Genomic DNA, 13,250 nt, shown 5'->3' on the forward strand with positions numbered 1-13,250 from the left:
AATAGCCCTTTTGCGGGGCATTGCCCCAAAGAAATCAGCTCTTTTACCTGTAAAAAAAAATACAAGCAACCCCCTCAACAGAAAAACCCACCACCCACAGAAGAAACCCCCCAAATAAAACCCTAACTAAAAAAACCTAAGCTCCCCATTGACCTGAAAAGGGCATTTGGATGGGCATTGCCCTTAAAAGGGCATTTAGCTCTATTGCAGCCCAAAGCCTTAACCTTAAAATAAAACCCACCCAATAAACCCTTAAAAAAAACCTAACACTAACCCCTGAAGATCCACTTACAGTCTTCATCCAAGCCGGGAGAAGTGGTCCTCCCAGTGGCATCACTAGGGGTGTGTGGGGGGTGCGGGCCCGGGTGTCACCCTCCAGTGTATTTTTATATTAGAGGGTCCAGCATTTGTGAACATTAGTGGGACTGGGGAAGTTGTAGACACTTCATTTTTTTGCCCCTTGAGCCACCGCTGCAATTTCAACAAATAGTTTTCCCGGCTGCTTTTGCTTGCTTGTACTTTGCTCCTTCCCTGCCCAATTTTACTATGAATGTTGTGGGCGTGCCGTGGGGCATGCAAAGTTGCGCTGCTAGCCTAAACCTGCCTGCCTATCTATGCTCACTGCTCAGTCGCGTGTGGAGCAGTGTAGTCACTCACTGCTGTGCTGTCTCTCTAAACAGGAACTGGGAAATCCTGAGGGGGATGCCTGGCACCTGACCGCATGACTGTCTGACACTTTCTCTAAAGTGAAGAAGCCACGTATAATGCCCACCAGACCAGTACGGTTACGGTACACTAAGTTCAAACTGAAGAGGTAGGAGGGGAGGGCAGGCAGGGGTCTGGGGGTGGGCAGAGAGCAGAGGTGCTTGGCCATAAGAGCAGAATTTTCATAGTTTGCATGCCGAAACCTTTTCTTTAGTGATTTATTTTTAGAGTGCTCTTTTTATCTTTCATTTGATGCTCTGCTGAGCCAAGGAGAAGCTCTAGGCATGAGTTTTATAATGAATGCAGTGCAGTTTACATATTTTGTATGTGTGTGTGTCTGAGTTTTTGTGTGTGTGTGTCTTAGTGCTTTTTTGTGCGTGTCTGAGTGTTTTGAGTGTGTGTGTGTCTAAGTGTTTGTGTGTGTGTGCTTGAGTGTCTCTGAGTGTGTTTCCGAGTGTTTGTGTGTGCATCTGAGTGTGTTTTTAAGTGTGTCTGAGTGTGTCAGAGTGTTTGTATGTGTGTGTGCCTGTGTTTTTGTGTTTGTGTGTGTCTGATTTCTGGGGGAGGTGGGGGGTGACACCATAACTTACCGCACTGTGTGACACCAAACCTAGTGACGCCACTGGGTCCTCCAGACGGGCAGAAGTTTTCATCCAGATGGCATCTTCTATCTTCATCCATCCGGAGCGGAGCGGGTCCATCTTCAAGACATCCAGCGCAGAGCATCCTCTTCTTCTGACGACTACCCAATGAATGAAGGTTCCTTTAAGTGATGAAATCCAAGATGGCGTCCCTTAGATTCTGATTGGCTGATAGAATTCTATCAGTCAATTGGAATTAAGGTTGAAAAATTCCTATTGGCTGATGCAATGATTGGAACAGCCAATAGAATGCGAGCTCAATCCTATTGGCTGACTGGATCAGCCAATAGGATTGAAGTTCAATTCTATTGGCTGATTACTTTGGGACAATGCCCCGCAAAAAGCCCTTTTAAGGGCTGGTAAAAGAGCTGATTACTTTGTAATTTAGTATAGGGTAGGGCATTTTATTATTTTGTGGGGCTTTTTTATTTTATTAGGGGGTTTAGATTAGGTGTAATTTAGTGTTTGTTTTTTGTATTATAGTTTAGTTTATTGAATTGTATTTTAGTTTAGATAATTGTAGTTAATTTATTTATTTAATTAATTTATTAATAGTGTAGTGTTAGGTCTATTTGTAACTTAGGTTAGGATTTATTTTACAGGTAATTTTGTAATTATTTTAACTAGGCAGCTATTAAATAGTTATTAACTATTTAATAGCTATTGTACCTAGTTAAAATAAATACAAAGTTGCCTGTAAAATAAATATAAATCCTTAAATAGCTACAATGTAACTATTAATTATATTGTAGCTATATTAGGGTTTATTTTATAGGTAAGTATTTAGTTTTAAAAAGGATTAATTTATTAAATGATAGTAATCTTAGTTAGTTTTATTTAAATTATATTTAACTTAGGGGGGTGTTAGGATTAGACTTTAGGGGTTAATAAATGTATTATAGTAGCTGCGACGTTGGGGGTGGTAGATTAGGGGTTAATAATTGTAGGTAGGTGGCGGCGATGTTAGGGAGGGCAGATTAGGGGTTAATACAATGTATTATAGTGTTTGCGAGGCGGGAGTGTGGGGGTTTAGGGGTTAATACATTTATTATAGTGGCGGTGATGTCCGGTCAGCAGAAGTGTAGGTAGGTGGCAGCGACGTTGGGGGGGGGACAGATTAGGGGTTAATAAATATAATATAGGTGTCGGCGATGTTAGGGACAGCAGATTAGGGGTTCATAGCTATAATGTAGGTTGCGGCGGTGTCCGGAATGGCAGATTAGGGGTTAATAGTATAATGTAGGTGTCAGCGATAGCGGGGGGGCGGCAGATTAGGGGTTAATAAGTGTAAGGTTAGGGGTGTTTAGACTCGGGGTTCATGTTAGGGTGTTAGGTGTAGACTTAGAAAGTGTTTCCCCATAGGAAACAATGGGGCTGCGTTAGTAGCTGAACGCTGCTTTTTTGCAGATGTTAGGTTTTTTTTCAGCCAGCTCAGCCCCATTGTTTCCTATGGTGAAATCGTGCACAAGCACGTTTTTCCAACTTACCGCTACCGTAAGCAACGCTGGTATTGAGGGTTGAAGTGGAGCTAAATTTGCTCAACGCTCACTTTTCTGAGGCTAACGCAGCCATTCAGGCAACTCATAATACCAGCGTTGTCTTAAGGGTGCACTGGAAAAAAAAGCGCGTTAGCACCGCAGGTCTTTACCGACAAAACTCCAAATCTAGGCGAAAATAAGTCTCCTATTTAGCAAATTAGTAAAGCTGAAAAATAAACTCCAGTTCAATTAATTTTCTGTCCAGAAAAAAAACAATGTATTGGCAATAGTATATTTAAATAAACAAATAGATAAATAATATAAAAAATGATCAGTGTAACAGAAGATGCATTTATTTACCTAGGCCTAGATTTAGAGTTCGGCGGTAAAAGGGCTGTTAACGCTCCGCGGGTTTTTTTCTGGCCGCACCATAAATTTAACTCTGGTATCGAGAGTTCAAACAAATGCTGCGTTAGGCTCCAAAAAAGGAGCGTAGAGCATTTTTTACCGCAAATGCAACTCTCGATACCAGAGTTGCTTACGGACGCGGCCGGCCTCAAAAACGTGCTCGTGCACGATTCTCCCATAGGAAACAATGGGGCTGTTTGAGCTGAAAAAAAACCTAACACCTGCAAAAAAGCAGCGTTCAGCTCCTAACGCAGCCCCATTGTTTCCTATGGGGAAACACTTCCTACGTCTGCACCTAACACCCTAACATGTACCCCGAGTCTAAACACCCCTAACCTTACACTTATTAACTCCTAATCTGCCGCCCCCGCTATCGCTGACCCCTGCATTACACTTTTAACCCCTAATCTGCCGCTCCGTAAACCGCCGCCACCTACGTTATCCCTATGTACCCCTAATCTGCTGCCCTAACATCGCCGACCCCTATGTTATATTTATTAACCCCTAATCTGCCCCCCCACAACGTCGCCGACACCTGCCTACACTTATTAACCCCTAATCTGCCGAGCGGACCTGAGCGCTACTATAATAAAGTTATTAACCCCTAATCCGCCTCACTAACCCTATCATAAATAGTATTAACCCCTAATCTGCCCTCCCTAACATCGCCGACACCTACCTTCAATTATTAACCCCTAATCTGCCGACCGGAGCTCACCGCTATTCTAATAAATGTATTAACCCCTAAAGCTAAGTCTAACCCTAACACTAACACCCCCCTAAGTTAAATATAATTTTTATCTAACGAAATAAATTAACTCTTATTAAATAAATGATTCCTATTTAAAGCTAAATACTTACCTGTAAAATAAATCCTAATATAGCTACAATATAAATTATAATTATATTATAGCTATTTTAGGATTAATATTTATTTTACAGGCAACTTTGTAATTATTTTAACCAGGTACAATAGCTATTAAATAGTTAAGAACTATTTAATAGTTACCTAGTTAAAATAATAACAAATTTACCTGTAAAATAAATCCTAACCTAAGATATAATTAAACCTAACACTACCCTATCAATAAAATAATTAAATAAACTACCTACAATTACCTACAATTAACCTAACACTACACTATCAATAAATTAATTAAACACAATTGCTACAAATAAATAAAATTAAATAAACTATCTAAAGTACAAAAAATAAAAAAGAACTAAGTTACAGAAAATAATAAAATATTTACAAAGATAAGAAAAATATTACAACAATTTTAAACTAATTACACCTACTCTAAGCCCCCTAATAAAATAACAAAGCCCCCCAAAATAAAAAATTCCCTACCCTATTCTAAAATACAAATATTACAAGCTCTTTTACCTTACCAGCCCTGAACAGGGCCCTTTGCGGGGCATGCCCCAAGAATTTCAGCTCTTTTGCCTGTAAAAAAAAACATACAATACCCCCCCCCCCCAACATTACAACCCACCACCCACATACCCCTAATCTAACCCAAACCCCCCTTAAATAAACCTAACACTACCCCCCTGATGATCTTCCTACCTTGTCTTCACCATGCCAGGTTCACCGATCCGTCCTGGCTCCAAGATCTTCATCCAACCCAAGCGGGGGCTAGACATCCACTGAAGAAGTCCAGAAGAGGGTCCAAAGTCTTCCTCCTATCCGGCAAGAAGAGGACATCCGGACCGGCAAACATCTTCTCCAAGCGGCATCTTCTATCTTCTTCCATCCGATGACGACCGGCTCCATCTTGAAGACCTCCAGCGCGGATCCATCCTCTTCTTCCGACGACTAGACGACGAATGACGGTTCCTTTAAGGGACGTCATCCAAGATGGCGTCCCTCGAATTCCGATTGGCTGATAGGATTCTATCAGCCAATCGGAATTAAGGTAGGAATTTTCTGATTGGCTGATGGAATCAGCCAATCAGAATCAAGTTCAATCCGATTGGCTGATCCAATCAGCCAATCAGATTGAGCTCGCATTCTATTGGCTGATCGGAACAGCCAATAGAATGCGAGCTCAATCTGATTGGCTGATTGGATCAGCCAATCGGATTGAACTATATTCTGATTGGCTGATTCCATCAGCCAATCAGAAAATTCCTACCTTAATTCCGATTGGCTGATAGAATCCTATCAGCCAATCGGAATTCGAGGGACGCCATCTTGGATGACGTCCCTTAAAGGAACCGTCATTCGTCGTCTAGTCGTCGGAAGAAGAGGATGGATCCGCGCTGGAGGTCTTCAAGATGGAGCCGGTCGTCATCGGATGGAAGAAGATAGAAGATGCCGCTTGGAGAAGATGTTTGCCGGTCCGGATGTCCTCTTCTTGCCGGATAGGAGGAAGACTTTGGACCCTCTTCTGGACTTCTTCAGTGGATGTCTAGCCCCCGCTTGGGTTGGATGAAGATCTTGGAGCCAGGACGGATCGGTGAACCTGGCATGGTGAAGACAAGGTAGGAAGATCATCAGGGGGGTAGTGTTAGGTTTATTTAAGGGGGGTTTGGGTTAGATTAGGGGTATGTGGGTGGTGGGTTGTAATGTTGGGGGGGGGGTATTGTATGTTTTTTTTTTACAGGCAAAAGAGCTGAAATTCTTGGGGCATGCCCCGCAAAGGGCCCTGTTCAGGGCTGGTAAGGTAAAAGAGCTTGTAATATTTGTATTTTAGAATAGGGTAGGGAATTTTTTATTTTGGGGGGCTTTGTTATTTTATTAGGGGGCTTAGAGTAGGTGTAATTAGTTTAAAATTGTTGTAATATTTTTCTTATCTTTGTAAATATTTTATTATTTTCTGTAACTTAGTTCTTTTTTATTTTTTGTACTTTAGATAGTTTATTTAATTTTATTTATTTGTAGCAATTGTGTTTAATTAATTTATTGATAGTGTAGTGTTAGGTTAATTGTAGGTAATTGTAGGTAGTTTATTTAATTATTTTATTGATAGGGTAGTGTTAGGTTTAATTATATCTTAGGTTAGGATTTATTTTACAGGTAAATTAGTTATTATTTTAACTAGGTAACTATTAAATAGTTCTTAACTATTTAATAGCTATTGTACCTGGTTAAAATAATTACAAAGTTGCCTGTAAAATAAATATTAATCCTAAAATAGCTATAATATAATTATTATTTATATTGTAGCTATATTAGGATTTATTTTACAGGTAAGTATTTAGCTTTAAATAGGAATTATTTATTTAATAAGAGTTAATTTATTTCGTTAGATAAAAATTATATTTAACTTAGGGGGGTGTTAGTGTTAGGGTTAGACTTAGCTTTAGGGGTTAATACATTTATTAGAATAGCGGTGAGCTCCGATCGGAAGATTAGGGGTTAATAATTGAAGGTAGGTGTCGGCGATGTTAGGGAGGGCAGATTAGGGGTTAATACTATTTATGATAGGGTTAGTGAGGCGGATTAGGGGTTAATAACTTTATTATAGTAGCGCTCAGGTCCGCTCGGCAGATTAGGGGTTAATAAGTGTAGGTAGGTGTCGGCGACGTTGTGGGGGGCAGATTAGGGGTTAATAAATATAACATAGGGGTCGGCGATGTTAGGGGTAGCAGATTAGGGGTACATAGGGATAACGTAGGTGGCGGCGATTTGCGGTCGGAAGATTAGGGGTTAATTATTTTAAGTAGCTTGCGGCGACGTTGTGGGGGGCAAGTTAGGGGTTAATAGATATAATACAGGGGTCGGCGGTGTTAGGGGCAGCAGATTAGGGGTACATAAGTATAACGTAGGTGGCGGTCGGCAGATTAGGGGTTAAAATTTTTAATCGAGTGGCGGCGATGTGGGGGGACCTCGGTTTAGGGGTACATAGGTAGTTTATGGGTGTTAGTGTACTTTAGGGTACAGTAGTTAAGAGCTTTATAAACCGGCGTTAGCCAGAAAGCTCTTAACTCCTGCTATTTTCAGGCGGCTGGAATCTTGTCGTTAGAGCTCTAACGCTCACTGCAGAAACGACTCTAAATACCGGCGTTAGGAAGATCCCATTGAAAAGATAGGCTACGCAAATGGCGTAGGGGGATCTGCGGTATGGAAAAGTCGCGGCTGTAAAGTGAGCGTTAGACCCTTTAATCACTGACTCTAAATACCAGCGGTAGCCCAAAACCAGCGTTAGGAGCCTCTAACGCTGGTTTTGACGGCTACCGCCGAACTCTAAATCTAGCCGCTAGTGCTTAAATACCAACGGCTAGATTTAGAGTTCGGCGGTAGCCGTCAAAACCAGCGTTAGAGGCTCCTAACGCTGGTTTTGGGCTACCGCTGGTATTTAGAGTCAGTGATTAAAGGGTCTAACGCTCACTTTACAGCCGCGACTTTTCCATACCGCAGATCCCCCTACGCCATTTGCGTAGCCTATCTTTTCAATGGGATCTTCCTAACGCCGGTATTTAGAGTCGTTTCTGCAGTGAGCGTTAGAGCTCTAACGACAAGATTCCAGCCGCCTGAAAATAGCAGGAGTTAAGAGCTTTCTGGCTAACGCCGGTTTATAAAGCTCTTAACTACTGTACCCTAAAGTACACTAACACCCATAAACTACCTATGTACCCCTAAACCGAGGTCCCCCCACATCGCCGCCACTCGATTAAAAATTTTAACCCCTAATCTGCCGACCGCCACCTACGTTATACTTATGTACCCCTAATCTGCTGCCCCTAACACCGCCGACCCCTGTATTATATCTATTAACCCCTAACTTGCCCCCCACAACGTCGCCGCAAGCTACTTAAAATAATTAACCCCTAATCTTCCGACCGCAAATCGCCGCCACCTACGTTATCCCTATGTACCCCTAATCTTCTGCCCCTAACATCGCCGACCCCTATGTTATATTTATTAACCCCTAATCTGCCCCCCACAACGTCGCCGACACCTGCCTACACTTATTAACCCCTAATCTGCCGAGCGGACCTGAGCGCTACTATAATAAAGTTATTAACCCCTAATCCGCCTCACTAACCCTATCATAAATAGTATTAACCCCTAATCTGCCCTCCCTAACATCGCCGACACCTACCTTCAATTATTAACCCCTAATCTGCCGACCGGAGCTCACCGCTATTCTAATAAATGTATTAACCCCTAAAGCTAAGTCTAACCCTAACACTAACACCCCCCTAAGTTAAATATAATTTTTATCTAACGAAATAAATTAACTCTTATTAAATAAATGATTCCTATTTAAAGCTAAATACTTACCTGTAAAATAAATCATAATATAGCTACAATATAAATTACATTTATATTATAGCTATTTTAGGATTAATATTTATTTTACAGGTAACTTTGTATTTATTTTAACCAGGTACAATAGCTATTAAATAGTTAAGAACTATTTAATAGTTACCTAGTTAAAATAATTACAAATTTACCTGTAAAATAAATCCTAACCTAAGATATAATTAAACCTAACACTACCCTATCAATAAAATAATTAAATAAACTACCTACAATTACCTACAATTAACCTAACACTACACTATCAATAAATTAATTAAACACAATTGCTACAAATAAATACAATTAAATAAACTATCTAAAGTACAAAAAATAAAAAAGAACTAAGTTACAGAAAATAAAAAAATATTTACAAACATAAGAAAAATATTACAACAATTTTAAACTAATTACACCTACTCTAAGCCCCCTAATAAAATAACAAAGACCCCCAAAATAAAAAATTCCTTACCCTATTCTAAATTTAAAAAGTTACAAGCTCTTTTACCTTACCAGCCCTGAACAGGGCCCTTTGCGGGGCATGCCCCAAGAATTTCAGCTCTTTTGCCTGTAAAAAAAAACATACAATACCCCCCCCCCAACATTACAACCCACCACCCACATACCCCTAATCTAACCCAAACCCCCCTTAAATAAACCTAACACTAAGCCCCTGATGATCTTCCTACCTTGTCTTCACCATGCCAGGTTCACCGATCCGTCCTGGCTCCAAGATCTTCATCCAACCCAAGCAGGGGCTAGACATCCACTGAAGAAGTCCAGAAGAGGGTCCAAAGTCTTCCTCCTATCCGGCAAGAAGAGGACATCCGGACCGGCAAACATCTTCTCCAAGCGGCATCTTCTATGTTCTTCCATCCGATGACGACCGGCTCCATCTTGAAGACCTCCAGCGCGGATCCATCCTCTTCTTCCGACGACTAGACGACGAATGACGGTTCCTTTAAGGGACGTCATCCAAGATGGCGTCCCTCGAATTCCGATTGGCTGATAGGATTCTATCAGCCAATCGGAATTAAGGTAGGAATTTTCTGATTGGCTGATGGAATCAGCCAATCAGAATCAAGATCAATCCGATTGGCTGATCCAATCAGCCAATCAGATTGAGCTCGCATTCTATTGGCTGATCGGAACAGCCAATAGAATGCGAGCTCAATCTGATTGGCTGATTGGATCAGCCAATCGGATTGATCTTGATTCTGATTGGCTGATTCCATCAGCCAATCAGAAAATTCCTACCTTAATTCCGATTGGCTGATAGAATCCTATCAGCCAATCGGAATTCGAGGGACGCCATCTTGGATGACGTCCCTTAAAGGAACCGTCATTCGTCGTCTAGTCGTCGGAAGAAGAGGATGGATCCGCGCTGGAGGTCTTCAAGATGGAGCCGGTCGTCATCGGATGGAAGAACATAGAAGATGCCGCTTGGAGAAGATGTTTGCCGGTCCGGATGTCCTCTTCTTGCCGGATAGGAGGAAGACTTTGGACCCTCTTCTGGACTTCTTCAGTGGATGTCTAGCCCCTGCTTGGGTTGGATGAAGATCTTGGAGCCAGGACGGATCGGTGAACCTGGCATGGTGAAGACAAGGTAGGAAGATCATCAGGGGCTTAGTGTTAGGTTTATTTAAGGGGGGTTTGGGTTAGATTAGGGGTATGTGGGTGGTGGGTTGTAATGTTGGGGGGGGGGTATTGTATGTTTTTTTTTACAGGCAAAAGAGCTGAAATTCTTGGGGCATGCCCCGCAAAGGGCCCTGTTCAGGGCTGGTAAGGTAAAAGAGCTTGTAACTTTTTAAATTTAGAATAGGGTAAGGAATTTTTTATTTTGGGGGTCTTTGTTATTTTATTAGGGGGCTTAGAGTAGGTGTAATTAGTTTAAAATTGTTGTAATATTTTTCTTATGTTTGTAAATATTTTTTTATTTTCTGTAACTTAGTTCTTTTTTATTTTTTGTACTTTAGATAGTTTATTTAATTGTATTTATTTGTAGCAATTGTGTTTAATTAATTTATTGATAGTGTAGTGTTAGGTTAATTGTAGGTAATTGTAGGTAGTTTATTTAATTATTTTATTGATAGGGTAGTGTTAGGTTTAATTATATCTTAGGTTAGGATTTATTTTACAGGTAAATTTGTAATTATTTTAACTAGGTAACTATTAAATAGTTCTTAACTATTTAATAGCTATTGTACCTGGTTAAAATAAATACAAAGTTACCTGTAAAATAAATATTAATCCTAAAATAGCTATAATATAAATGTAATTTATATTGTAGCTATATTATGATTTATTTTACAGGTAAGTATTTAGCTTTAAATAGGAATCATTTATTTAATAAGAGTTAATTTATTTCGTTAGATAAAAATTATATTTAACTTAGGGGGGTGTTAGTGTTAGGGTTAGACTTAGCTTTAGGGGTTAATACATTTATTAGAATAGCGGTGAGCTCCGGTCGGCAGATTAGGGGTTAATAATTGAAGGTAGGTGTCGGCGATGTTAGGGAGGGCAGATTAGGGGTTAATACTATTTATGATAGGGTTAGTGAGGCGGATTAGGGGTTAATAACTTTATTATAGTAGCGCTCAGGTCCGGTCGGCAGATTAGGGGTTAATAAGTGTAGGTAGGTGTCGGCGACGTTGTGGGGGGCAGATTAGGGGTTAATAAATATAACATAGGGGTCGGCGATGTTAGGGCAGCAGATTAGGGGTACATAAGGATAACGTAGGTGGCGGCGGTTTACGGAGCGGCAGATTAGGGGTTAAAAGTGTAATGCAGGGGTCAGCGATAGTGTGGGGCGGCAGAATAGGGGTTAATAAGTGTAAGGTTAGGGGTGTTTAGACTCGGGGTACATGTTAGAGTGTTAAGTGCAGACGTAGGAAGGGTTACCGCATAGCAAACAATGGGGCTGCGTTAGGAGCTGAACGCTGCTTTTTTCCAGGTGTTAGGTTTTTTTTCAGCTCAAACAGCCCCATTGTTTCCTATGGGAGAATCGTGCACGAGCACGTTTTTGAGGCCGGCCGCGTCCGTAAGCAACTCTGGTATCGAGAGTTGCATTTGCGGTAAAAATGCTCTACGCTCCTTTTTTGGAGCCTAACGCAGCATTTGTTTGAACTCTCGATACCAGAGTTAAATTTATGGTGCGGCCAGAAAAAAACCCGCGGAGCGTTAACAGCCCTTTTACCGCCGAACTCTAAATCTAGGCCCAAGAGCGTTGTTATGTTCATTGATTTATGGTGTGGTGACAGTCTATTGAGCTGTACAATGAAAGATGAAGCAATGATTCTGTTTGCAAAATACATACAGAAACAGTTGGGAAGCACAGTTACATTAACCCCTTAATGACCGGACCATTTTTCAATTTTCTTACCCTTAATGACAATGGCTATTTTTACATTTCTGCAGTGTTTGTGTTTAGCTGTAATTTTCCTCTTACTCATTTACTGTACCCACACATATTATATACCGTTTTTCTCGCCATTAAATGGACTTTCTAAAGATATCATTATTTTCATCATATATTATAATTTACTATAAAAAAATATATAAAATATGAGGAAAAAATTGAAAAAAACACACTTTTTCTAACTTTGACCCCCAAAATCTGTTACACATCTACAACCACCAAAAAACACCCATGCTAAATAGTTTCTAAATTTTGTCCTGAATTTAGAAATACCTAATGTTTACATGTTCTTTGCTTTTTTTCCAAGTTATAGGGCAAAAAATACAAGTAGCACTTTGCTATTTCCAAACCACTTTTTTTCAAAATTAGCGCTAGTTACATTGGAACACTGATATCTGTCTGGAATCCCTGAATATCCATTGACATGTATATATATTTATTTAGAAGACATCCCAAAGTATTGATCTAGGCCCATTTTGGTATATTTCATGCCACCATTTCACTGCCAAATGCGATCAAATAAAATAAATTGTTTACTTTTTCACAAATTTTTTCACAAACTTTAGGTTTCTCGCTGAATTTATTTACAAACAACTTATGCAATTATGGCATACATGGTTGTAAATACCTTTCTGGGATCCCCTTTGTTCAGAAATAGCAGACATATATGGCTTTGGCGTTGCTTTTTGGTAATTAGAAAGCCGCTAAATGCCGCTGCACACCACGTGTGTATTATGCCCAGCAGTGAAGGGGTTAATTAGGGAGCTTGTAGGGAGCTTTTAGGTTTAATTTTAGTGTAGTGTAGTGTAGTGTAGTAGACAACCCAAATTATTGATCTAGGCCCATTTTGGTATATTTCATGCCACCATTTCACCGCCAAATACGATCAAATAAAAAAAAGACTGTTAAATTTATCACAATTTTAGGTTTCTCACTGAAATTATTTACAAACAGCTTGTGCAATTATGGCACAAATGGTTGTAAATACTTCTCTAGGATCCCCTTTGTTCAGAAATAGCAGACATATATGGCTTTGGCGTTGCTTTTTGGTAATAATAAGGCCGTTAAATGCTGCTGCGCAGCACACTTGTAATATGCCCAGCAGTTAGGGGTTAATTAGGTAGCTTGTAGGGTTAATTTTTAGCTCTATTTAAGAGATCAGCCTCCCACCTGACACATCCCACCCCCTGATCCCCCCTGACCCCCCTCAAACAGCTCTCTTCCCTCCCCCACCTCACAATTGTCACCGCCATCTTAAGTACTGGCAGAAAGTCTGCCAGTACTGAAATAAAAAGCTTTTTTTTTTTTTTTTTTTTATACTGTCTGCAGTGATGGATCCCCCCTTACCC

This window comes from Bombina bombina, chromosome 1 (genome assembly GCF_027579735.1).
Source record: "Bombina bombina isolate aBomBom1 chromosome 1, aBomBom1.pri, whole genome shotgun sequence".
Taxonomy (NCBI): Eukaryota; Metazoa; Chordata; class Amphibia; order Anura; family Bombinatoridae; genus Bombina; species Bombina bombina.